The sequence below is a fragment of the Rhipicephalus microplus genome, chromosome 2, assembly GCF_043290135.1.
Source record: "Rhipicephalus microplus isolate Deutch F79 chromosome 2, USDA_Rmic, whole genome shotgun sequence".
NCBI lineage: Eukaryota > Metazoa > Arthropoda > Arachnida > Ixodida > Ixodidae > Rhipicephalus > Rhipicephalus microplus.
Window position 1 is genome coordinate 157,902,871 of NC_134701.1, and position 16,022 is coordinate 157,918,892.

The window sequence follows — 16,022 nt, forward strand, 5'->3', positions numbered from 1 at the left end:
GTGCCTAAAACCAGCGCTTTGGACCACTCGGCCACGCTACCGACAGTTTAACTAACGCATGCTCCGGTTAATCATAGCCTTTTTCAAGGAACGCAATTTGTAAAGACAAACGTGTGGCAGCGGCGAATTCGAGCCAACGCCCCCGAAGAGACTGGTGCCTAAAACTAGCGCCTTTGACCACTCGGCAACGCTACCGACAGTTTAACTAACGCATGCTCCGGTTAATCATAGCCTTTTTCAAGGAACGCATTTTGTAAAGGCAAAAGTGTGGCAGCGGTGGGATTCGAACCCACGCCCCCGAAGAGACTGGTGCCTAAAACCAGCGCCTTAGACCACTCGGCCACGCTACCGACAGTTTAACTCACGCATGCTCCGGTTAATCATAGCCTTTTCAGAGGAACGCATTTTGTAAAGGCAAAAGTGGGGCAGCGGTGGGATTCGAACCCACGCCCCCGAAGAAACTTGTGCCTAAAACCAGCGCCTTACACCACTCGGCCACGTTACCGACAGTTTACCTGACGCATGCTCCGCTTAATCATAGCCTTTTTCAAGGAACGTAGTTTTTAAAAGTAAAAGAGTGGCAGCGGTGGGATTCAAACCCACGCCCCCGAAGATACTGGTGCCTAAAACCAGCGCCTTAGACCACTCGGCCACGCTACCGACAGTTTAACTATCGCATGCTCCGGTTAATCATAGCCTTTTTCAAGGAACGCACTTTGTAAAGGCAAAATTGTCACAGTGGTGGGATTCGAACCCACGCCCCCAAAGAGACTGGTGATTAAAACATGCGTCTTAGACGGCTCGGCCACGCTACCGCCAGTTTTGCGCATGCTCCGCTTAATCGTAGCCTTTTTCAAGAACGCATTTTGCAAAGGCAAAAATGTGACAGTGGTGGGATTCGAGCCCACGCCACTGAAAAGGCTGGTGCCTAAATTCAGTGCCTTAGACCACTCGGCCACGCTACCGACAGTTTAACTAACGCATGCTCCGGTTAATCATAGCCTTTTTCAAGGAACGCATTTTGTAATGGCAAAAGTGTGGCAGCAGAGGGATTCGAACCCACGCCCCCGAAGAGACTGGTGCCTAAAACCAGCGCCTTAGACCACTCGGCCACGCTACCGACAGTTTAACTAACGCATGTTCTGGTTAATCATAGCCTTTTTTGAGGAACGCATTTTGTAAAGGCAAAAGTGTGGCAGCGGTAGCATTCGAATCCACGCCCCCGAAGATACTGGTGCCTAAAACCAGCGCCTTAGACCACTCGGCCACGCTACCGACAGTTTAACTATCGCATGCTCCAGTTAATCATAGCCTTTTTCAAGGAACGCATTTTGTAAAGGCAAAAGTGTCACAGCGGTGGGATTCGAACCCACGCTCCCGAAGAGACTGGTGCCTAAACCAGCGCCTTAGACCACTTGGCGACGCTACCGACAGTTGAACTAACGCGTGATCCAGTTAATCGTAGCCTTTTTCAAGGAACGCATTTTGTAAAGGCAAAAGTGTGGCAGCGGTGGGATTCGAACCCACACCCCCGAAGAGACTGGTGCCTAAAACCAGCGCCTTAGACCACTCGGCCACGCTACCGACAGTTTAACTAACGCATGCTCCAGTTAATCATAGCTTTTTTAGAGGAACGCATTTTGTAAAGGCAAAAGTGGGGCAGCGGTGGGATTCGAACCCACGCCCCCGAAGAAACTTGTGCCTAAAACCAGCGCCTTACACCACTCGGCCACGCTACCGACAGTTTAACTAACGCACGCTCCAGTTAATCATCGCCTTTTTCAAGAAAAAGTGTGGCAGCGGTAGGATTCAAACCCACGCCCCCAAAGAGACTGGTGCCTGAAACCAGCGCATTAGACCACTCGGCCACGCTACCGACAGTTTAACTAACGCATGCTCCGGTTAATCATAGCTTTTTTAGAGGAACGCATTTTGTAAAGGCAAAAGTGTGGCAGCGGTGGGATTCGAACCCACGCCCCCGTAGAGACTGGTGCCTAAAACCAGCGCCTTAGACCACTCGGCCACGCTACCGACAGTTTAACTAACGCATGCTCCGGTTAATCATAGCCTTTTTCAAGGAACGCATTTTGTAAAGGCAAAAGTGTGGCAGTGGTGGGATTCGAACCCACGCCCCCGAAGAGACTGGTGCCTAAAACCAGCGCCTTAGACCACTCGGCCACGCTACCGACAGTTTAACTAACGCATGCTCCGGTTAATCATAGCCTTTTTTGAGGAACGCATTTTGTAAAGGCAAAAGTGTGGCAGCGGTAGGGTTCGAACCCACGCCCCCGAAATGACTGGTGCCTAAAACCAGCGCCTTAGACCTCTCGGCCACGCTACCGACAGTTTACCTAACGCATGCTCCGCTTAATCATAGCCTTTTTCAAGGAACGTAGTTTTTAAAAGTAAAAGAGTGGCAGCGGTGGGATTCAAACCCACGCCCCCAAAGATACTGGTGCCTAAAACCAGCGCCTTAGACCACTCGGCCACGCTACCGACAGTTTAACTATCGCATGCTCCGGTTAATCATAGCCTTTTTCAAGGAACGCATTTTGTAAAGGCAAAAGTGTCACAGTGGTGGGATTCGAACCCACGCCCCCAAGGAGACCGGTGCCTAAAACCAGCGTCTTAGACGGCTCGGCCACGCTACCGACAGTTTAACTAACGCATGCTACGGTCAATCATAGCCTTTTTCAAGGAACGCATTTTGTAAAGGCAAAGTGTGACCGTGGTGGAATTCGAACCCACGCCCCTGAAGAGACTGGTGCCTTAAACCAGCACCTTAGACCACTCGGCCACGCCACAGACAGTTTAACTAACGCATGCTTCGGTTAATCATAGCCTTTTTCGAAGAACGCATTTTGTAAAGGCAAAAGTGTGGCAGCGGTAGGATTCGAACCCACGCCCCCGAAGAGACTGGTGCCTAAAACCAGCGCCTTAGACCACTCGGCCACGCTACCGACAGTTTACCTAACGGATGCTCCGCTTAATCATAGCCTTTTTCAAGGAACGTAGTTTTTAAAAGTAAAGGAGTGGCAGCGGTGGGATTCAAACCCACACCCCCGAAGATACTGGTGCCTAAATCCAGCGCCTTAGACCACTCGGCCACGCTACCGACAGTTTAACTATCGCATGCTCTGGTTAATCATAGCCTTTTTCAAGGAACGCATTTTGTAAAGGCAAAAGTGTCACAGTGGTGGGATTCGAACCCACGCCCCCAAAGAGACTGGTGCCTAAAACCAGCGTCTTAGACGGCTCGGCCACGCTACCGCCAGTTTTGCGCATGCTCCGCTTAATCATAGCCTTTTTGAAGGAACGTTTTTTTAAGGAAAAATGTGGCAGCGGTAGGATTCGAACCCACGCCCTCGAAGAGACTTGTGCCTAAAGCCAGCGCCTTAGACCACTCGGCCACGCTACCGACAGTTCAACTAACGCCTGATCCGGTTAATCGTAGGCTTTTTCAAGGAAAGCATTTTGTAAACGCAAAAGTGTGGCAGCGGTGGGATTCGAACCCTCGCCCCCGAAGAGACTGGTGCCTAAAACCAGCACCTTAGACCACTCGGCCACGCTACCGACAGTTTAACTAACGCATGCTCCGGTTAATCATAGCCTTTTTAGAGGAACGCATTTTGTAAAGGCAAAAGTGGGGCAACGGTGGGATTCGAACCCACGCCCCCGAAGAAACTGGTGCCTGAAACCAGCGCCTTACACCACTCGGCCACGCTACCGACAGTTTAAGTAACGCACGCTCCAGTTAATCATAGCCTTTTTCAAGGAAAAGTGTGGCAGTGGTAGGATTCAAACCCACGCCCCCAAAGAGACTGGTGCCTAAAACCAGCGCCTTAGACCACTCGGCAACGCTACCGACAGTTTAACTAACGCGTGCTCCAGTTAATCATAGCCGTTTTCAAGGAACGAATTTTGTAAAGACAAAAGTGTGGCAGCGGTGGGATTCGAACCCACGCCCCCGAAGAGACTGGTGCCTAAAATCAGCGCCTTAGACAACTCGGCCACGCTACCGACAGTTTAACTAACGCATGCTCCGGTTAATCATAGCCTTTTTCAAGGAACGCAATTTGTAATGGCAAAAGTGTGGCAGCGGTGGGATTCGAACTGACGCCCCCGAAGAGACTGGTGCCTAAAACCAGCGCCTTAGACCACTCGGCCACGCTACCGACAGTTTAACTAACGCATGCTCCGGTTAATCATAGCCTTTTTCAAGGAACGCATTTTGTAAAGGCAAAAGTTTGACAGTGGTGGGATTCGAACCCACGCCCCCGAGGAGACTGGTGCCTAAGACCAGCGCCTTAGACCACTCGGCCACGCCACCGACAATTTAACTAACGCATGCTCCGGTTAATCATAGCATTTTTCGAGGAACGCATTTTGTAAAGGTAACAGTGTGGCAGCGGTTGAATTCGAACCCATGCCCCCGAAGAGACTGGTGCCTAAAACCAGCGCCTTAGACCACTCGGCCACGCTACCGACAGTTTAACTAACGCATGCTCCGGTTAATCATAGCCTTTTTCAAAGAACGCATTTTGTAAAGGCAAAGGTGTGACAGTGGTGGGATACGAGCCCACGCTGCCGAAGGGACTGGTGCCTAAAACCAGCGCTTTGGACCACTCGGCCACGCTACCGACAGTTTAACTAACGCATGCTCCGGTTAATCATAGCCTTTTTCAAGGAACGCAATTTGTAAAGACAAACGTGTGGCAGCGGCGAATTCGAGCCAACGCCCCCGAAGAGACTGGTGCCTAAAACTAGCGCCTTTGACCACTCGGCAACGCTACCGACAGTTTAACTAACGCATGCTCCGGTTAATCATAGCCTTTTTCAAGGAACGCATTTTGTAAAGGCAAAAGTGTGGCAGCGGTGGGATTCGAACCCACGCCCCCGAAGAGACTGGTGCCTAAAACCAGCGCCTTAGACCACTCGGCCACGCTACCGACAGTTTAACTCACGCATGCTCCGGTTAATCATAGCCTTTTTCAAGGAACGCATTTTGTAAAGGCAAAAGTGTGGCAGCGGTGGGATTCGAACCCACGCCCCTGAAGAGACTGGTGCCTAAATCCAGCGCCTTAGACCACTTGGCCACGCTACCGACAGTTTAACTAACGCATGTTCTGGTTAATCATAGCCTTTTTCAAGGAACGCATTTTGTAAAGGCAAAAGTGCGACAGTGGTGGGATTCGAGCCCATGCCGCCGAAGGGACTGGTGCCTAAAACCAACGCCTCAGACCATTCGGCCACGCAACCGAAAGTTTAACTAACGCATGCTCCGGATAATCATAGCCTTTTCGAGGAACGCTTTTGTAAAGGCAAAAGTGTGGCAGCGGTTGGATTCGAACCCTTGCCCCCGAAGAGACTGGTGCCTAAAACAAGTGCCTTAGACCACTCGGCCACGCTACCGACAGTTTAACTAACGCATGCTCCGGTTAATCATAGCTTTTTTAGAGGAACGCATTTTGTAAAGGCAAAAGTGTGGCAGCGGTGGGATTCGAACCCACACCCCCGAAGAGACTGGTGCCTAAAACCAGCGCCTTAGACCACTCGGCCACGCTACCGACAGTTTAACTAACGCATGCTCCGGTTAATCATAGCTTTTTTAGAGGAACGCATTTTGTAAAGGCAAAAGTGGGGCAGCGGTGGGATTCGAACCCACGCCCCCGAAGAAACTTGTGCCTAAAACCAGCGCCTTACACCACTCGGCCACGCTACCGACAGTTTAACTAACGCACGCTCCAGTTAATCATAGCCTTTTTCAAGAAAAAGTGTGGCAGCGGTAGGATTCAAACCCACGCCCCCAAAGAGACTGGTGCCTAAAACCAGCGCATTAGACCACTCGGCCACGCTACCGACAGTTTAACTAACGCATGCTCCGGTTAATCATAGCTTTTTTAGAGGAACGCATTTTGTAAAGGCAAAAGTGTGGCAGCGGTGGGATTCGAACCCATGCCCCCGAAGAGACTGGTGCCTAAAACCAGCGCCTTAGACCACTCGGCCACGCTACCGACAGTTTAACTAACGCATGCTCCGGTTAATCATAGCCTTTTTCAAGGAACGCATTTTGTAAAGGCAAAAGTGTGGCAGTGGTGGGATTCGAACCCACGCCCCCGAAGAGACTGGTGCCTAAAACCAGCGCCTTAGACCACTCGGCCACGCTACCGACAGTTTAACTAACGCATGCTCCGGTTAATTATAGCATTTTTCAAGGAACGAATTTTGTAAAGGCAAAAGTGTGACAGTGGTGGGATTCGAACCCACGCCCCCGAAGAGACTGGTGCCATAAACCAACGCCTTAGACCACTCGGCCACGCTACCGACAGTTTAACTAACGCATGCTCCGGTTAATCATAGCCTTTTTCAAGGAACGCATTCTGTAAAAGCAAAAGTGTGGCCGCTGTGGGATTCGAACCCACGCCCCCGAAGAGACTGGTGCGAAAAACCAGTGCCTTAGACCACTCAGCGACGCTACCGACAGTTTAACTAACGCATGCTCCGGTTAATCATAGCCTTTTTCAAAGAACGCATTTTGTAAAGGCAAAAGTGTGACAGTGGTGGGATTCGAGCCCACGCCGCCAAAAGGACTGGTGCCTAAAACCAGCGCCTTAGACCACTCGGCCACGCTACCGACAGTTTAACTAACGCATGCTACGGTCAATCATAGCCTTTTTCAAGGAACACATTTTGTAAAGGCAAAGTGTGACCGTGGTGGAATTCGAACCCACGCCCCTGAAGAGACTGGTGCCTTAAACCAGCACCTTAGACCACTCGGCCACGCCACAGACAGTTTAACTAACGCATGCTTCGGTTAATCATAGCCTTTTTCGAGGAACGCATTTTGTAAAGGCAAAAGTGGGGCAGCGGTAGGATTCGAACCCACGCCCCCGAAGAGACTGGTGCCTAAAACCAGCGCCTTAGACCACTCGGCCACGCTACCGACAGTTTACCTAACGGATGCTCCGCTTAATCATAGCCTTTTTCAAGGAACGTAGTTTTTAAAAGTAAAGGAGTGGCAGCGGTGGGATTCAAACCCACACCCCCGAAGATACTGGTGCCTAAATCCAGCGCCTTAGACCACTCGGCCACGCTACCGACAGTTTAACTATCGCATGCTCTGGTTAATCATAGCCTTTTTCAAGGAACGCATTTTGTAAAGGCAAAAGTGTCACAGTGGTGGGATTCGAACCCACGCCCCCAAAGAGACTGGTGCCTAAAACCAGCGTCTTAGACGGCTCGGCCACGCTACCGCCAGTTTTGCGCATGCTCCGCTTAATCATAGCCTTTTTGAAGGAACGTTTTTTTAAGGAAAAATGTGGCAGTGGTAGGATTCGAACCCACGCCCCCGAAGAGACTGGTGCCTAAAGCCAGCGCCTTAGACCACTCGGCCACGCTACCGAGAGTTCAACTAACGCCTGATCCGGTTAATCGTAGCCTTTTTCAAGGAAAGCATTTTGTAAACGCAAAAGTGTGGCAGCGGTGGGATTCGAACCCTCGCCCCCGAAGAGACTGGTGCCTAAAACCAGCACTTTAGACCACTCGGCCACGCTACCGACAGTTTAACTAACGCATGCTCCGGTTAATCATAGCCTTTTTAGAGGAACGCATTTTGTAAAGGCAAAAGTGGGGCAGCGGTGGGATTCGAACCCACGCCCCTGAAGAAACTGGTGCCTAAAACCAGCGCCTTACACCACTCGGCCACGCTACCGACAGTTTAAGTAATGCACGCTCCAGTTAATCATAGCCTTTTTCAAGGAAAAGTGTGGCAGTGGTAGGATTCAAACCCACGCCCCCAAAGAGACTGGTGCCTAAAACCAGCGCCTTAGACCACTCGGCAACGCTACCGACAGTTTAACTAACGCGTGCTCCAGTTAATCATAGCCTTTTTCAAGGAACGAATTTTGTAAAGACAAAAGTGTGGCAGCGGTGGGATTCGAACCCACGCCCCCGAAGAGACTGGTGCCTAAAATCAGCGCCTTAGACAACTCGGCCACGCTACCGACAGTTTAACTAACGCATGCTCCGGTTAATCATAGCCTTTTTCAAGGAACGCAATTTGTAATGGCAAAAGTGTGGCAGCGGTGGGATTCGAACTCACGCCCCCGAAGAGACTGGTGCCTAAAACCAGCGCCTTAGACCACTCGGCCACGCTACCGACAGTTTAACTAACGCATGCTCCGGTTAATCATAGCCTTTTTCAAGGAACGCATTTTGTAAAGGCAAAAGTTTGACAGTGGTGGGATTCGAACCCACGCCCCCGAGGAGACTGGTGCTTAAGACCAGAGCCTTAGACCACTCGGCCACGCCACCGACAATTTAACTAACGCATGCTCCGGTTAATCATAGCATTTTTCGAGGAACGCATTTTGTAAAGGTAACAGTGTGGCAGCGGTTGGATTCGAACCCATGCCCCCGAAGAGACTGGTGCCTAAAACCAGCGCCTTAGACCACTCGGCCACGCTACCGACAGTTTAACTAACGCATGCTCCGGTTAATCATAGCCTTTTTCAAAGAACGCATTTTGTAAAGGCAAAGGTGTGACAGTGGTGGGATACGAGCCCACGCTGCCGAAGGGACTGGTGCCTAAACCAGCGCTTTGGACCACTCGGCCACGCTACCGACAGTTTAACTAACGCATGCTCCGGTTAATCATAGCCTTTTTCAAGGAACGCAATTTGTAAAGACAAACGTGTGGCAGCGGCGAATTCGAGCCCACGCCCCCGAAGAGACTGGTGCCTAAAACCAGCGCCTTAGACCACTCGGCAACGCTACCGACAGTTTAACTAACGCATGCTCCGGTTAATCATAGCCTTTTTCAAGGAACGCATTTTGTAAAGGCAAAAGTGTGGCAGAGGTGGGATTCGAACCCACGCCCCCGAAGAGACTGGTGCCTAAAACCAGCGCCTTAGACCACTCGGCCACGCTACCGACAGTTTAACTCACGCATGCTCCGGTTAATCATAGCCTTTTTCAAGGAACGCATTTTGTAAAGGCAAAAGTGTGGCAGCGGTGGGATTCGAACCCACCCCCCTGAAGAGACTGGTGCCTAAATCCAGCGCCTTAGACCACTTGGCCACGCTACCGACAGTTTAACTAACGCATGTTCTGGTTAATCATAGCCTTTTTCAAGGAACGCATTTTGTAAAGGCAAAAGTGTGACAGTGGTGGGATTCGAGCCCATGCCGCCGAAGGGACTGGTGCCTAAAACCAACGCCTCAGACCATTCGGCCACGCAACCGAAAGTTTAACTAACGCATGCTCCGGATAATCATAGCCTTTTCGAGGAACGCTTTTGTAAAGGCAAAAGTGTGGCAGCGGTTGGATTCGAACCCTTGCCCCCGAAGAGACTGGTGCCTAAAACAAGTGCCTTAGACCACTCGGCCACGCTACCGACAGTTTAACTAACGCATGCTCCGGTTAATCATAGCTTTTTTAGAGGAACGCATTTTGTAAAGGCAAAAGTGTGGCAGCGGTGGGATTCGAACCCACGCCCCCGAAGAGACTGGCGCCTAAAACCAGCGCCTTAGACCACTCGGCCAAGCTACCGACAGTTTAGCTAATGCGTGCTCCGGTTAATCATAGCCTTTTTCAAGGAACGTATTTTAAAAGGAAAAGTGTGGCAGTGGTAGGATTCAAACCGACGCCCCCGAAGAGACTGGTGCCTAAAACCAGCGCCTTAGAACACTCGGCCACGCTACCGACAGTTTAACTAACGCGTGCTCCGGTTAATCATAGCCTTTTTCAAGGAACGCATTTTGTAAAGGTAAAAGTGTGGCAGCGGTGGGATTCGAACCCACGCCCCCTAGGAGACTGGTGCCTAAAACCAGCGCCTTGCACCACTCGGCCTCGCTAACGACAGTTTAACTAACGCATGCTCCGGTTAATCATAGCCTTTTTAGAGGAACGCATTTTGTAAAGGCAAAAGTGGGGCAGCGGTGGGATTCGAACCCACGCCCCCGAAGAAACTGGTGCCTAAAACCAGCGCCTTACACCACTCGGCCACGCTACCGACAGTTTAAGTAATGCACGCTCCAGTTAATCATAGCCTTTTTCAAGGAAAAGTGTGGCAGCGGTAGGATTCAAACCCACGCCCCCAAAGAGACTGGTGCCTAAAACCAGCGCCTTAGACCACTCGGCAACGCTACCGACAGTTTAACTAACGCGTGCTCCAGTTAATCATAGCCTTTTTCAAGGTACGAATTTTGTAAAGACAAAAGTGTGGCAGCGGTGGGATTCGAACCCACGCCCCCGAAGAGACTGGTGCCTAAAACCAGTGTCTTAGACCACTCGGCCACGCTGCCGACAGTTTAACTAACGCATTCTCCGGTTAATCATAGCCTTTTTCAAAGAACGCATTTTGCAAAGGCAAAAGTGTGACAACGGTGGGATTCGAGCCCACGCCACTGAAGAAGCTGGTGCCTAAAATCAGCGCCTTAGACCACTCGGCCACGCTACCGACAGTTTAACTAACGCATGCTCCGGTTAATCATAGCCTTTTTCAAGGAACGCATTTTGTAATGGCAAAACTGTGGCAGCGGTGGGATTCGAACTCACGCCCCCGAAGAGACTGGTGCCTAAAACCAGCGCCTTAGACCACTCGGCCACGCTACCGACAGTTTAACTAACGCATGCTCCGGTTAATCATAGCCTTTTTCAAGGAACGCATTTTGTAAAGGCAAAAGTGTGACAGTGGTGGGATTCGAACCCACGCCCCCGAAGAGACTGGTGCCTAAAACCAGCGCCTTAGACCACTCGGCCACGCCACCGACAATTTAACTAACGCATGCTCCGGTTAATCATAGCATTTTTCGGGGAACGCATTTTGTAAAGGTAAAAGTGTGGCAGCGGTTGGATTCAAACCCATGCCCCCGAAGGGACTGGTGCCTAAAACCAGCGCCTTAGACCACTCGGCCACGCTACCGACAGTTTAACTAACGCATTCTCCGGTTAATCATAGCCTTTTTCAAAGAACGCATTTTGTAAAGGCAAAGGTGTGACAGTGGTGGGATACGAGCCCACGCCGCCGAAGGGACTGGTGCCTAAAACCAGCGCCTTGGACCACTCGGCCACGCTACCGACAGTTTAACTAACGCATGCTCCGGTTAATCATAGCCTTTTTCAAGGAACGCAATTTGTAAAGACAAACGTGTGGCAGCGGTGGGATTCGAGCCCACGCCCCCGAAGAGACTGGTGCCTAAAACCAGCGCCTTATACCACTCGGCCACGCTACCGACCGTTTAACTAACGCATGCTCCGGTTAATCATAGCCTTTTTCAAGGAACGCATTTTGTAAAGGCAAAAGTGTGGCAGCGGTGGGATTCGAACCCATGCCCCCGAAGAGACTGGTGCCTAAAACCAGCGCCTTAGACCACTCGGCCACGCTACCGACAGTTTAACTAACGCATGCTCCGGATAATCATAGCCTTTTTCGAGGAACGCTTTTGTAAAGGCAAAAGTGTGGCAGCGGTTGGATTCGAACCCATGCCCCCGAAGAGACTGGTGCCTAAAACAAGCGTCTTAGACGGCTCGGCCACGCCACCGACAGTTTTGCGCATGCTCCGCTTAATCATAGCCTTTTTCCAGGAACGCATTTTGTAAAGGAAAAATGTGGCAGCGGTGGGATTCGAACCCACGCCCCCGAAGAGACTGGTGCCTAAAAAAAGCGTCTTAAACGGCTCGGCCATGCTACCGCCAGTTTTGCGCATGCTCCGCTTAATCATAGCCTTTTTGAAGGAACGTTTTTTTAAAGGAAAAATGTGGCAGCGGTGGGATTCGAACCCACGCCCCCGAAAAAACTGGTGCCTAAAACCAGCGCCTTAGACCACTCGGCCACGCTACCGACAGTTTAACTAACGCGTGATCCGGTTAATCATAGCCTTTTTCAAGGAACGCATTTTGTAAAGGCAAAAGTGTGCCAGCGGTGGGATTCGAACTCACGCCCCCGAAGAGACTGGTGCCTAAAAACAGCGCCTTAGACCACTCGGCCACGCTACCGACAGTTTAACTAACGCATGCTCCGGTTAATCATAGCCTTTTTAGAGAAACGCATTTTGTAAAGGCAAAAGTGTGGCAGCGGTGGGATTCGAACCCACGCCCCCGAAGAGACTGGTGCCTAAAACCAGCGCCTTAGACCACTCGGCCACGCTACCGACAGTTCAACTAACGCATGCTCCAGTTAATCATAGCCTTTTTCAAGGAAAAGTGTGGCAGCGGTAGGATTCAAACCCACGCCCCCAAAGAGACTGGCGCCTAAAACCAGCGCCTTAGACCACTCGGCCACGCTACCGACAGTTTAACTAACGCGTGCTCCACTTAATCATAGCCTTTTTCAAGGAACGCATTTTGTAAAGGCAAAAGTGTGGCAGCGGTGGGATTCGAACCCACGCCCCCGAAGAGACTGGTGCCTAAAACCAGCGCCTTAGACCACTCGGCCACGCTACCGACAGTTCAATTAACGCATGCTCCAGTTAATCATAGCGTTTTTCAAAGAACGCATTTTGTAAATGCAAAAGTGTGACAGTGGTGGGATTCGAGCCCACGCCTCCGAAGAGACTGGTGCCTAAAACCAGCGCCTTAGACCACTCGGCCACGCTACCGACAGTTTAACTAACGCATGCTCCGGTTAATCACAGCCTTTTTCAAGGAACGTATTTTAAAAGGAAAAGTGTGGCAGTGGTAGGATTCAAACCGACGCCCCCGAAGAGACTGGTGCCTAAAACCAGCGCCTTAGAACACTCGCCCACGCTACCGACAGTTGAACTAACGCGTGCTCCGGTTAATCATAGCCTTTTTCAAGGAACGCATTTTGTAAAGGTAAAAGTGTGGCAGCGGTGGGATTTGAACCCACGCCCCCGAGGAGACTGGTGTCTAAAACCAGCGCCTTAGACCACTCGGCCACGCTAACGACAGTTTAACTAACGCATGCTCCGGTTAATCATAGCCTTTTTCAAGGAACGCATTTTGTAAAGGCGAAAGTGTGGCAGCGGTGGGATGCGAACCCACGCCCTAGAAGAGACTGTTGCCTGAAACCAGCGCCTTAGACCACTCGGGCACGCTACCGACAGTTTAACTAACGCAAGCTCCGGTTAATCATAGCCGTTTTCAAGGAACAAATTTTGTAAAGGCAAAAGTGTGGCAGCGGTGGGATTCGAACCCACGCCCCTGAAGAGACTGGTGCCTAAAACCAGCGACTTAGACCACTCGGCCACGCTACCGACAGTTTAACTAACGCATGCTCCTGGTAATCATAGCCTTTTTCAAGGAACGCATTTTGTAAAGGCAAAAGCGTGGCAGCGGTGGGATTCGAACCCACGCCCCCAAAGAGACTGGTGCCTAAAACCAGCGCCTTAGAACACTCGGCCACGCTACCAACAGTTTAACTAACGCATGCTCCGGTTAATCATAGCCTTTTTAGAGGAACGCATTTTGTATAGGCAAAAGTGGGGCAGCGGTGGGATTCGAACCCACGGCCCCGAAGAAACTGGTGCCTAAAACCAGCACCATACACCACTCGGCCACGCTACCGACAGTTTAAGTAACGCACGCTCCAGTTAATCATAGCCTTTTTCAAGGAAAAGTGTGGCAGCGGTCGGATTCAAACCCACGCCCCCAAAGAGACTGGTGCCTAAAACCATCGCCTTAGACCACTCGGCAACGCTACCGACAGTTTAACTAACGCGTGCTCCAGTTAATCATAGCCTTTTTCAAGGAACGAATTTCGTAAAGGCAAAAGTGTGGCAGCGGTGAATTCGAACCCACGTCCCCGAAGAGACTGGTGCCTAAAACCAGCGCCTTAGACCACTCGGCCACGCTACCGACAGTTTAACTAACGCGTGCTCCCGTTAATCATATCCTTTTTCAAAGAACGCATTTTGTAAAAGCAAAGGTGTGGCAGCGGTGGGATTCGAACCCACGCCCCCGAAGAGACTGGTGCCTAAAACCAGCGCCTTAGACCACTCGGCCACGCTGCCGACAGTTTAACTAACGCATGCTCCGGTTAATCATAGCCTTTTTCAAAGAACGCATTTTGCAAAGGCAAAAGTGTGACAGTGCTGGGATTCGAGCCCACGCCACTGAAGATACTGGTGCCTAAAACCAGCGCCTTAGACCACTCGGCAGCGCTACCGACAGTTTACCTAACGCATGCTCCGCTTAATCATAGCCTTTTTCAAGGAACGTAGTTTTTAAAAGTAAAAGAGTGGCAGCGGTGGGATTCAAACCCACGCCCCCGAAGATACTGGTGCCTAAAACCAGCGCCTTAGACCACTCGGCCACGCTACCGACAGTTTAACTATCGCATGCTCCGGTTAATCATAGCCTTTTTCAAGGAACGCATTTTGTAAAGGCAAAAGTGTCACAGCGGTGGGATTCGAACCCACGCCCCCGAAGAGACTGGTGCCATAAACCAACGCTTTAGACCACTCGGCCACGCTACCGACAGTTTAACTAACGCATGCTCCGTTTAATCATAGCCTTTTTCAAGGAACGCATTTTGTAAAAGCAAAAGTGTGGCCGCTGTGGGATTCGAACCCACGCCCCCGAAGAGACTGGTGCGAAAAACCAGTGCCTTAGACCACTCAGCGACGCTACCGACAGTTTAACTAACGCATGCTCCGGTTAATCATAGCCTTTTTCAAAGAACGCATTTTGTAAAGGCAAAAGTGTGACAGTGGTGGGATTCGAGCCCACGCCGCCGAAAGGACTGGTGCCTAAAACCAGCGCCTTAGACCACTCGGCCACGCTACCGACAGTTTAACTAACGCATGCTCCGGTTAATCATAGCCTTTTTCGAGGAACGCATTTTGTAAAGGCAAAAGTGTGGCAGCGGTAAGATTCGAACCCACGCCCCCGAAGAGACTGGTGCCTAAAACCAGCACCTTAGACCACTCGGCCACGCTACCGACAGTTTACCTAACGCATGCTCCGCTTAATCATAGCCTTTTTCAAGGAACGTAGTTTTTAAAAGTAAAGGGGTGGCAGCAGTGGGATTCAAACCCACACCCCCGAAGATACTGGTGCCTAAATCCAGCGCCTTAGACGACTCGGCCACGCTACCGACAGTTTAACTATCGCATGCTCTGGTTATTCATAGCCTTTTTCAAGGAACGCATTTTGTAAAGGCAAAAGTGTCACAGTGGTGGGATTCGAACCCACGCCCCCAAAGAGACTGGTGCCTAAAACCAGCGTCTTAGACGGCTTGGCCACGCTACCGCCAGTTTTGCGCATGCTCCGCTTAATCATAGCCTTTTTGAAGGAACGTTTTTTTAAGGAAAAATGTGGCAGCGGTAGGATTCGAACCCACGCCCCCAAGAGACTGGTGCCTAAAGCCAGCGCCTTAGACCACTCGGCCACGCTACCGACAGTTCAACTAACGCCTGATCCGGTTAATCGTAGCCTTTTTCAAGGAAAGCATTTTGTAAACGCAAAAGTGTGGCAGCGGTGGGGTTCGAACCCTCGCCCCCGAAGAGACTGGTGCCTAAAACCAGCGCCTTAGACCACTCGGCCACGCTACCGACAGTTTAACTAACGCATGCTCCGGTTAATCATAGCCTTTTTAGAGGAACGCATTTTGTAAAGGCAAAAGTGGGGCAGCGGTGGGATTCGAACCCACGCCCCCGAAGAAACTGGTGCCTAAAACCAGCGCCTTACACCACTCGGCCACGCTACCGACAGTTTAAGTAACGCACGCTCCAGTTAATCATAGCCTTTTTCAAGGAAAAGTGTGGCAGTGGTAGGATTCAAACCCACGCCCCCAAAGAGACTGGTGCCTAAAACCAGCGCCTTAGACCACTCGGCAACGCTACCGACAGTTTAACTAACGCGTGCTCCAGTTAATCATAGCCTTTTTCAAGGAACGAATTTTGCAAAGACAGAAGTGTGGCAGCGGTGGGATTCGAACCCACGCCCCCGAAGAGACTGGTGCCTAAAATCAGCGCCTTAGACAACTCGGCCACGCTACCGACAGTTCAACTAACGCATGCTCCGGTTAATCATAGCCTTTTTCAAGGAACGCAATTTGT

At 50.9% G+C, this 16,022-nt stretch overlaps 60 non-coding genes across 60 annotated transcripts; all 60 read right to left on the reverse strand.

Annotated features, from left to right (window-relative positions):
- Nucleotides 1–268: 268 nt before the first annotated feature.
- On the reverse strand, nt 269–350 carry TRNAL-UAG (transfer RNA leucine (anticodon UAG)). The gene has a single exon. It is a non-coding gene; the product is annotated as a tRNA-Leu (tRNA).
- Nucleotides 351–423: 73 nt separating this feature from the next.
- Nucleotides 424–505, reverse strand: TRNAL-UAG (transfer RNA leucine (anticodon UAG)). Its single transcript has one exon. It is a non-coding gene; the product is annotated as a tRNA-Leu (tRNA).
- Nucleotides 506–578: 73 nt separating this feature from the next.
- TRNAL-UAG (transfer RNA leucine (anticodon UAG)) lies at nt 579–660 on the reverse strand. Its single transcript has one exon. It is a non-coding gene; the product is annotated as a tRNA-Leu (tRNA).
- A 378-nt stretch (nt 661–1,038) lies between these two features.
- TRNAL-UAG (transfer RNA leucine (anticodon UAG)) lies at nt 1,039–1,120 on the reverse strand. The gene has a single exon. It is a non-coding gene; the product is annotated as a tRNA-Leu (tRNA).
- A 382-nt stretch (nt 1,121–1,502) lies between these two features.
- Nucleotides 1,503–1,584, reverse strand: TRNAL-UAG (transfer RNA leucine (anticodon UAG)). Its single transcript has one exon. It is a non-coding gene; the product is annotated as a tRNA-Leu (tRNA).
- A 73-nt stretch (nt 1,585–1,657) lies between these two features.
- TRNAL-UAG (transfer RNA leucine (anticodon UAG)) lies at nt 1,658–1,739 on the reverse strand. The gene has a single exon. It is a non-coding gene; the product is annotated as a tRNA-Leu (tRNA).
- A 55-nt stretch (nt 1,740–1,794) lies between these two features.
- On the reverse strand, nt 1,795–1,876 carry TRNAL-CAG (transfer RNA leucine (anticodon CAG)). Its single transcript has one exon. It is a non-coding gene; the product is annotated as a tRNA-Leu (tRNA).
- Nucleotides 1,877–1,949: 73 nt separating this feature from the next.
- TRNAL-UAG (transfer RNA leucine (anticodon UAG)) lies at nt 1,950–2,031 on the reverse strand. The gene has a single exon. It is a non-coding gene; the product is annotated as a tRNA-Leu (tRNA).
- A 73-nt stretch (nt 2,032–2,104) lies between these two features.
- TRNAL-UAG (transfer RNA leucine (anticodon UAG)) lies at nt 2,105–2,186 on the reverse strand. The gene has a single exon. It is a non-coding gene; the product is annotated as a tRNA-Leu (tRNA).
- Nucleotides 2,187–2,259: 73 nt separating this feature from the next.
- TRNAL-UAG (transfer RNA leucine (anticodon UAG)) lies at nt 2,260–2,341 on the reverse strand. Its single transcript has one exon. It is a non-coding gene; the product is annotated as a tRNA-Leu (tRNA).
- A 73-nt stretch (nt 2,342–2,414) lies between these two features.
- On the reverse strand, nt 2,415–2,496 carry TRNAL-UAG (transfer RNA leucine (anticodon UAG)). The gene has a single exon. It is a non-coding gene; the product is annotated as a tRNA-Leu (tRNA).
- A 382-nt stretch (nt 2,497–2,878) lies between these two features.
- TRNAL-UAG (transfer RNA leucine (anticodon UAG)) lies at nt 2,879–2,960 on the reverse strand. Its single transcript has one exon. It is a non-coding gene; the product is annotated as a tRNA-Leu (tRNA).
- A 73-nt stretch (nt 2,961–3,033) lies between these two features.
- Nucleotides 3,034–3,115, reverse strand: TRNAL-UAG (transfer RNA leucine (anticodon UAG)). The gene is given in 2 exon segments: nt 3,034–3,068; nt 3,078–3,115. It is a non-coding gene; the product is annotated as a tRNA-Leu (tRNA).
- A 221-nt stretch (nt 3,116–3,336) lies between these two features.
- Nucleotides 3,337–3,418, reverse strand: TRNAL-UAG (transfer RNA leucine (anticodon UAG)). Its single transcript has one exon. It is a non-coding gene; the product is annotated as a tRNA-Leu (tRNA).
- A 73-nt stretch (nt 3,419–3,491) lies between these two features.
- TRNAL-UAG (transfer RNA leucine (anticodon UAG)) lies at nt 3,492–3,573 on the reverse strand. The gene has a single exon. It is a non-coding gene; the product is annotated as a tRNA-Leu (tRNA).
- Nucleotides 3,574–3,646: 73 nt separating this feature from the next.
- On the reverse strand, nt 3,647–3,728 carry TRNAL-CAG (transfer RNA leucine (anticodon CAG)). The gene has a single exon. It is a non-coding gene; the product is annotated as a tRNA-Leu (tRNA).
- Nucleotides 3,729–3,938: 210 nt separating this feature from the next.
- TRNAL-UAG (transfer RNA leucine (anticodon UAG)) lies at nt 3,939–4,020 on the reverse strand. Its single transcript has one exon. It is a non-coding gene; the product is annotated as a tRNA-Leu (tRNA).
- Nucleotides 4,021–4,248: 228 nt separating this feature from the next.
- Nucleotides 4,249–4,330, reverse strand: TRNAL-UAG (transfer RNA leucine (anticodon UAG)). The gene has a single exon. It is a non-coding gene; the product is annotated as a tRNA-Leu (tRNA).
- Nucleotides 4,331–4,867: 537 nt separating this feature from the next.
- Nucleotides 4,868–4,949, reverse strand: TRNAL-UAG (transfer RNA leucine (anticodon UAG)). Its single transcript has one exon. It is a non-coding gene; the product is annotated as a tRNA-Leu (tRNA).
- Nucleotides 4,950–5,022: 73 nt separating this feature from the next.
- TRNAL-UAG (transfer RNA leucine (anticodon UAG)) lies at nt 5,023–5,104 on the reverse strand. Its single transcript is given in 2 exon segments — nt 5,023–5,057; nt 5,067–5,104. It is a non-coding gene; the product is annotated as a tRNA-Leu (tRNA).
- Nucleotides 5,105–5,485: 381 nt separating this feature from the next.
- Nucleotides 5,486–5,567, reverse strand: TRNAL-UAG (transfer RNA leucine (anticodon UAG)). The gene has a single exon. It is a non-coding gene; the product is annotated as a tRNA-Leu (tRNA).
- Nucleotides 5,568–5,640: 73 nt separating this feature from the next.
- TRNAL-UAG (transfer RNA leucine (anticodon UAG)) lies at nt 5,641–5,722 on the reverse strand. The gene has a single exon. It is a non-coding gene; the product is annotated as a tRNA-Leu (tRNA).
- Nucleotides 5,723–5,777: 55 nt separating this feature from the next.
- Nucleotides 5,778–5,859, reverse strand: TRNAL-UAG (transfer RNA leucine (anticodon UAG)). Its single transcript has one exon. It is a non-coding gene; the product is annotated as a tRNA-Leu (tRNA).
- Nucleotides 5,860–5,932: 73 nt separating this feature from the next.
- TRNAL-UAG (transfer RNA leucine (anticodon UAG)) lies at nt 5,933–6,014 on the reverse strand. Its single transcript has one exon. It is a non-coding gene; the product is annotated as a tRNA-Leu (tRNA).
- A 73-nt stretch (nt 6,015–6,087) lies between these two features.
- TRNAL-UAG (transfer RNA leucine (anticodon UAG)) lies at nt 6,088–6,169 on the reverse strand. The gene has a single exon. It is a non-coding gene; the product is annotated as a tRNA-Leu (tRNA).
- Nucleotides 6,170–6,242: 73 nt separating this feature from the next.
- On the reverse strand, nt 6,243–6,324 carry TRNAH-AUG (transfer RNA histidin (anticodon AUG)). Its single transcript has one exon. It is a non-coding gene; the product is annotated as a tRNA-His (tRNA).
- Nucleotides 6,325–6,861: 537 nt separating this feature from the next.
- TRNAL-UAG (transfer RNA leucine (anticodon UAG)) lies at nt 6,862–6,943 on the reverse strand. The gene has a single exon. It is a non-coding gene; the product is annotated as a tRNA-Leu (tRNA).
- Nucleotides 6,944–7,016: 73 nt separating this feature from the next.
- TRNAL-UAG (transfer RNA leucine (anticodon UAG)) lies at nt 7,017–7,098 on the reverse strand. The gene is given in 2 exon segments: nt 7,017–7,051; nt 7,061–7,098. It is a non-coding gene; the product is annotated as a tRNA-Leu (tRNA).
- Nucleotides 7,099–7,629: 531 nt separating this feature from the next.
- On the reverse strand, nt 7,630–7,711 carry TRNAL-UAG (transfer RNA leucine (anticodon UAG)). The gene has a single exon. It is a non-coding gene; the product is annotated as a tRNA-Leu (tRNA).
- A 210-nt stretch (nt 7,712–7,921) lies between these two features.
- On the reverse strand, nt 7,922–8,003 carry TRNAL-UAG (transfer RNA leucine (anticodon UAG)). The gene has a single exon. It is a non-coding gene; the product is annotated as a tRNA-Leu (tRNA).
- Nucleotides 8,004–8,076: 73 nt separating this feature from the next.
- Nucleotides 8,077–8,158, reverse strand: TRNAL-UAG (transfer RNA leucine (anticodon UAG)). Its single transcript has one exon. It is a non-coding gene; the product is annotated as a tRNA-Leu (tRNA).
- A 73-nt stretch (nt 8,159–8,231) lies between these two features.
- On the reverse strand, nt 8,232–8,313 carry TRNAL-UAA (transfer RNA leucine (anticodon UAA)). Its single transcript has one exon. It is a non-coding gene; the product is annotated as a tRNA-Leu (tRNA).
- Nucleotides 8,314–8,386: 73 nt separating this feature from the next.
- On the reverse strand, nt 8,387–8,468 carry TRNAL-UAG (transfer RNA leucine (anticodon UAG)). Its single transcript has one exon. It is a non-coding gene; the product is annotated as a tRNA-Leu (tRNA).
- A 381-nt stretch (nt 8,469–8,849) lies between these two features.
- Nucleotides 8,850–8,931, reverse strand: TRNAL-UAG (transfer RNA leucine (anticodon UAG)). Its single transcript has one exon. It is a non-coding gene; the product is annotated as a tRNA-Leu (tRNA).
- A 73-nt stretch (nt 8,932–9,004) lies between these two features.
- TRNAL-UAG (transfer RNA leucine (anticodon UAG)) lies at nt 9,005–9,086 on the reverse strand. Its single transcript is given in 2 exon segments — nt 9,005–9,039; nt 9,049–9,086. It is a non-coding gene; the product is annotated as a tRNA-Leu (tRNA).
- Nucleotides 9,087–9,467: 381 nt separating this feature from the next.
- On the reverse strand, nt 9,468–9,549 carry TRNAL-UAG (transfer RNA leucine (anticodon UAG)). The gene has a single exon. It is a non-coding gene; the product is annotated as a tRNA-Leu (tRNA).
- Nucleotides 9,550–9,775: 226 nt separating this feature from the next.
- Nucleotides 9,776–9,857, reverse strand: TRNAL-UAG (transfer RNA leucine (anticodon UAG)). Its single transcript has one exon. It is a non-coding gene; the product is annotated as a tRNA-Leu (tRNA).
- A 73-nt stretch (nt 9,858–9,930) lies between these two features.
- Nucleotides 9,931–10,012, reverse strand: TRNAL-UAG (transfer RNA leucine (anticodon UAG)). The gene has a single exon. It is a non-coding gene; the product is annotated as a tRNA-Leu (tRNA).
- Nucleotides 10,013–10,067: 55 nt separating this feature from the next.
- Nucleotides 10,068–10,149, reverse strand: TRNAL-UAG (transfer RNA leucine (anticodon UAG)). Its single transcript has one exon. It is a non-coding gene; the product is annotated as a tRNA-Leu (tRNA).
- Nucleotides 10,150–10,222: 73 nt separating this feature from the next.
- Nucleotides 10,223–10,304, reverse strand: TRNAL-UAG (transfer RNA leucine (anticodon UAG)). The gene has a single exon. It is a non-coding gene; the product is annotated as a tRNA-Leu (tRNA).
- Nucleotides 10,305–10,532: 228 nt separating this feature from the next.
- Nucleotides 10,533–10,614, reverse strand: TRNAL-UAG (transfer RNA leucine (anticodon UAG)). Its single transcript has one exon. It is a non-coding gene; the product is annotated as a tRNA-Leu (tRNA).
- A 73-nt stretch (nt 10,615–10,687) lies between these two features.
- Nucleotides 10,688–10,769, reverse strand: TRNAL-UAG (transfer RNA leucine (anticodon UAG)). The gene has a single exon. It is a non-coding gene; the product is annotated as a tRNA-Leu (tRNA).
- Nucleotides 10,770–11,152: 383 nt separating this feature from the next.
- TRNAL-UAG (transfer RNA leucine (anticodon UAG)) lies at nt 11,153–11,234 on the reverse strand. The gene has a single exon. It is a non-coding gene; the product is annotated as a tRNA-Leu (tRNA).
- A 73-nt stretch (nt 11,235–11,307) lies between these two features.
- On the reverse strand, nt 11,308–11,389 carry TRNAL-UAG (transfer RNA leucine (anticodon UAG)). The gene has a single exon. It is a non-coding gene; the product is annotated as a tRNA-Leu (tRNA).
- Nucleotides 11,390–11,760: 371 nt separating this feature from the next.
- TRNAL-UAG (transfer RNA leucine (anticodon UAG)) lies at nt 11,761–11,842 on the reverse strand. The gene has a single exon. It is a non-coding gene; the product is annotated as a tRNA-Leu (tRNA).
- Nucleotides 11,843–12,070: 228 nt separating this feature from the next.
- TRNAL-UAG (transfer RNA leucine (anticodon UAG)) lies at nt 12,071–12,152 on the reverse strand. Its single transcript has one exon. It is a non-coding gene; the product is annotated as a tRNA-Leu (tRNA).
- Nucleotides 12,153–12,207: 55 nt separating this feature from the next.
- Nucleotides 12,208–12,289, reverse strand: TRNAL-UAG (transfer RNA leucine (anticodon UAG)). The gene has a single exon. It is a non-coding gene; the product is annotated as a tRNA-Leu (tRNA).
- A 73-nt stretch (nt 12,290–12,362) lies between these two features.
- TRNAL-UAG (transfer RNA leucine (anticodon UAG)) lies at nt 12,363–12,444 on the reverse strand. Its single transcript has one exon. It is a non-coding gene; the product is annotated as a tRNA-Leu (tRNA).
- Nucleotides 12,445–12,517: 73 nt separating this feature from the next.
- On the reverse strand, nt 12,518–12,599 carry TRNAL-UAG (transfer RNA leucine (anticodon UAG)). The gene has a single exon. It is a non-coding gene; the product is annotated as a tRNA-Leu (tRNA).
- Nucleotides 12,600–12,825: 226 nt separating this feature from the next.
- On the reverse strand, nt 12,826–12,907 carry TRNAL-UAG (transfer RNA leucine (anticodon UAG)). Its single transcript has one exon. It is a non-coding gene; the product is annotated as a tRNA-Leu (tRNA).
- A 228-nt stretch (nt 12,908–13,135) lies between these two features.
- TRNAL-UAG (transfer RNA leucine (anticodon UAG)) lies at nt 13,136–13,217 on the reverse strand. Its single transcript has one exon. It is a non-coding gene; the product is annotated as a tRNA-Leu (tRNA).
- A 73-nt stretch (nt 13,218–13,290) lies between these two features.
- On the reverse strand, nt 13,291–13,372 carry TRNAL-UAG (transfer RNA leucine (anticodon UAG)). Its single transcript has one exon. It is a non-coding gene; the product is annotated as a tRNA-Leu (tRNA).
- A 73-nt stretch (nt 13,373–13,445) lies between these two features.
- Nucleotides 13,446–13,527, reverse strand: TRNAL-UAG (transfer RNA leucine (anticodon UAG)). Its single transcript has one exon. It is a non-coding gene; the product is annotated as a tRNA-Leu (tRNA).
- Nucleotides 13,528–13,891: 364 nt separating this feature from the next.
- On the reverse strand, nt 13,892–13,973 carry TRNAL-UAG (transfer RNA leucine (anticodon UAG)). The gene has a single exon. It is a non-coding gene; the product is annotated as a tRNA-Leu (tRNA).
- Nucleotides 13,974–14,201: 228 nt separating this feature from the next.
- Nucleotides 14,202–14,283, reverse strand: TRNAL-UAG (transfer RNA leucine (anticodon UAG)). The gene has a single exon. It is a non-coding gene; the product is annotated as a tRNA-Leu (tRNA).
- Nucleotides 14,284–14,821: 538 nt separating this feature from the next.
- Nucleotides 14,822–14,903, reverse strand: TRNAL-UAG (transfer RNA leucine (anticodon UAG)). Its single transcript has one exon. It is a non-coding gene; the product is annotated as a tRNA-Leu (tRNA).
- Nucleotides 14,904–15,279: 376 nt separating this feature from the next.
- On the reverse strand, nt 15,280–15,360 carry TRNAL-UAG (transfer RNA leucine (anticodon UAG)). The gene has a single exon. It is a non-coding gene; the product is annotated as a tRNA-Leu (tRNA).
- Nucleotides 15,361–15,433: 73 nt separating this feature from the next.
- Nucleotides 15,434–15,515, reverse strand: TRNAL-UAG (transfer RNA leucine (anticodon UAG)). The gene has a single exon. It is a non-coding gene; the product is annotated as a tRNA-Leu (tRNA).
- A 73-nt stretch (nt 15,516–15,588) lies between these two features.
- TRNAL-UAG (transfer RNA leucine (anticodon UAG)) lies at nt 15,589–15,670 on the reverse strand. The gene has a single exon. It is a non-coding gene; the product is annotated as a tRNA-Leu (tRNA).
- Nucleotides 15,671–15,880: 210 nt separating this feature from the next.
- On the reverse strand, nt 15,881–15,962 carry TRNAL-UAG (transfer RNA leucine (anticodon UAG)). The gene has a single exon. It is a non-coding gene; the product is annotated as a tRNA-Leu (tRNA).
- Between the last annotated feature and the right edge of the window lie 60 nt (nt 15,963–16,022).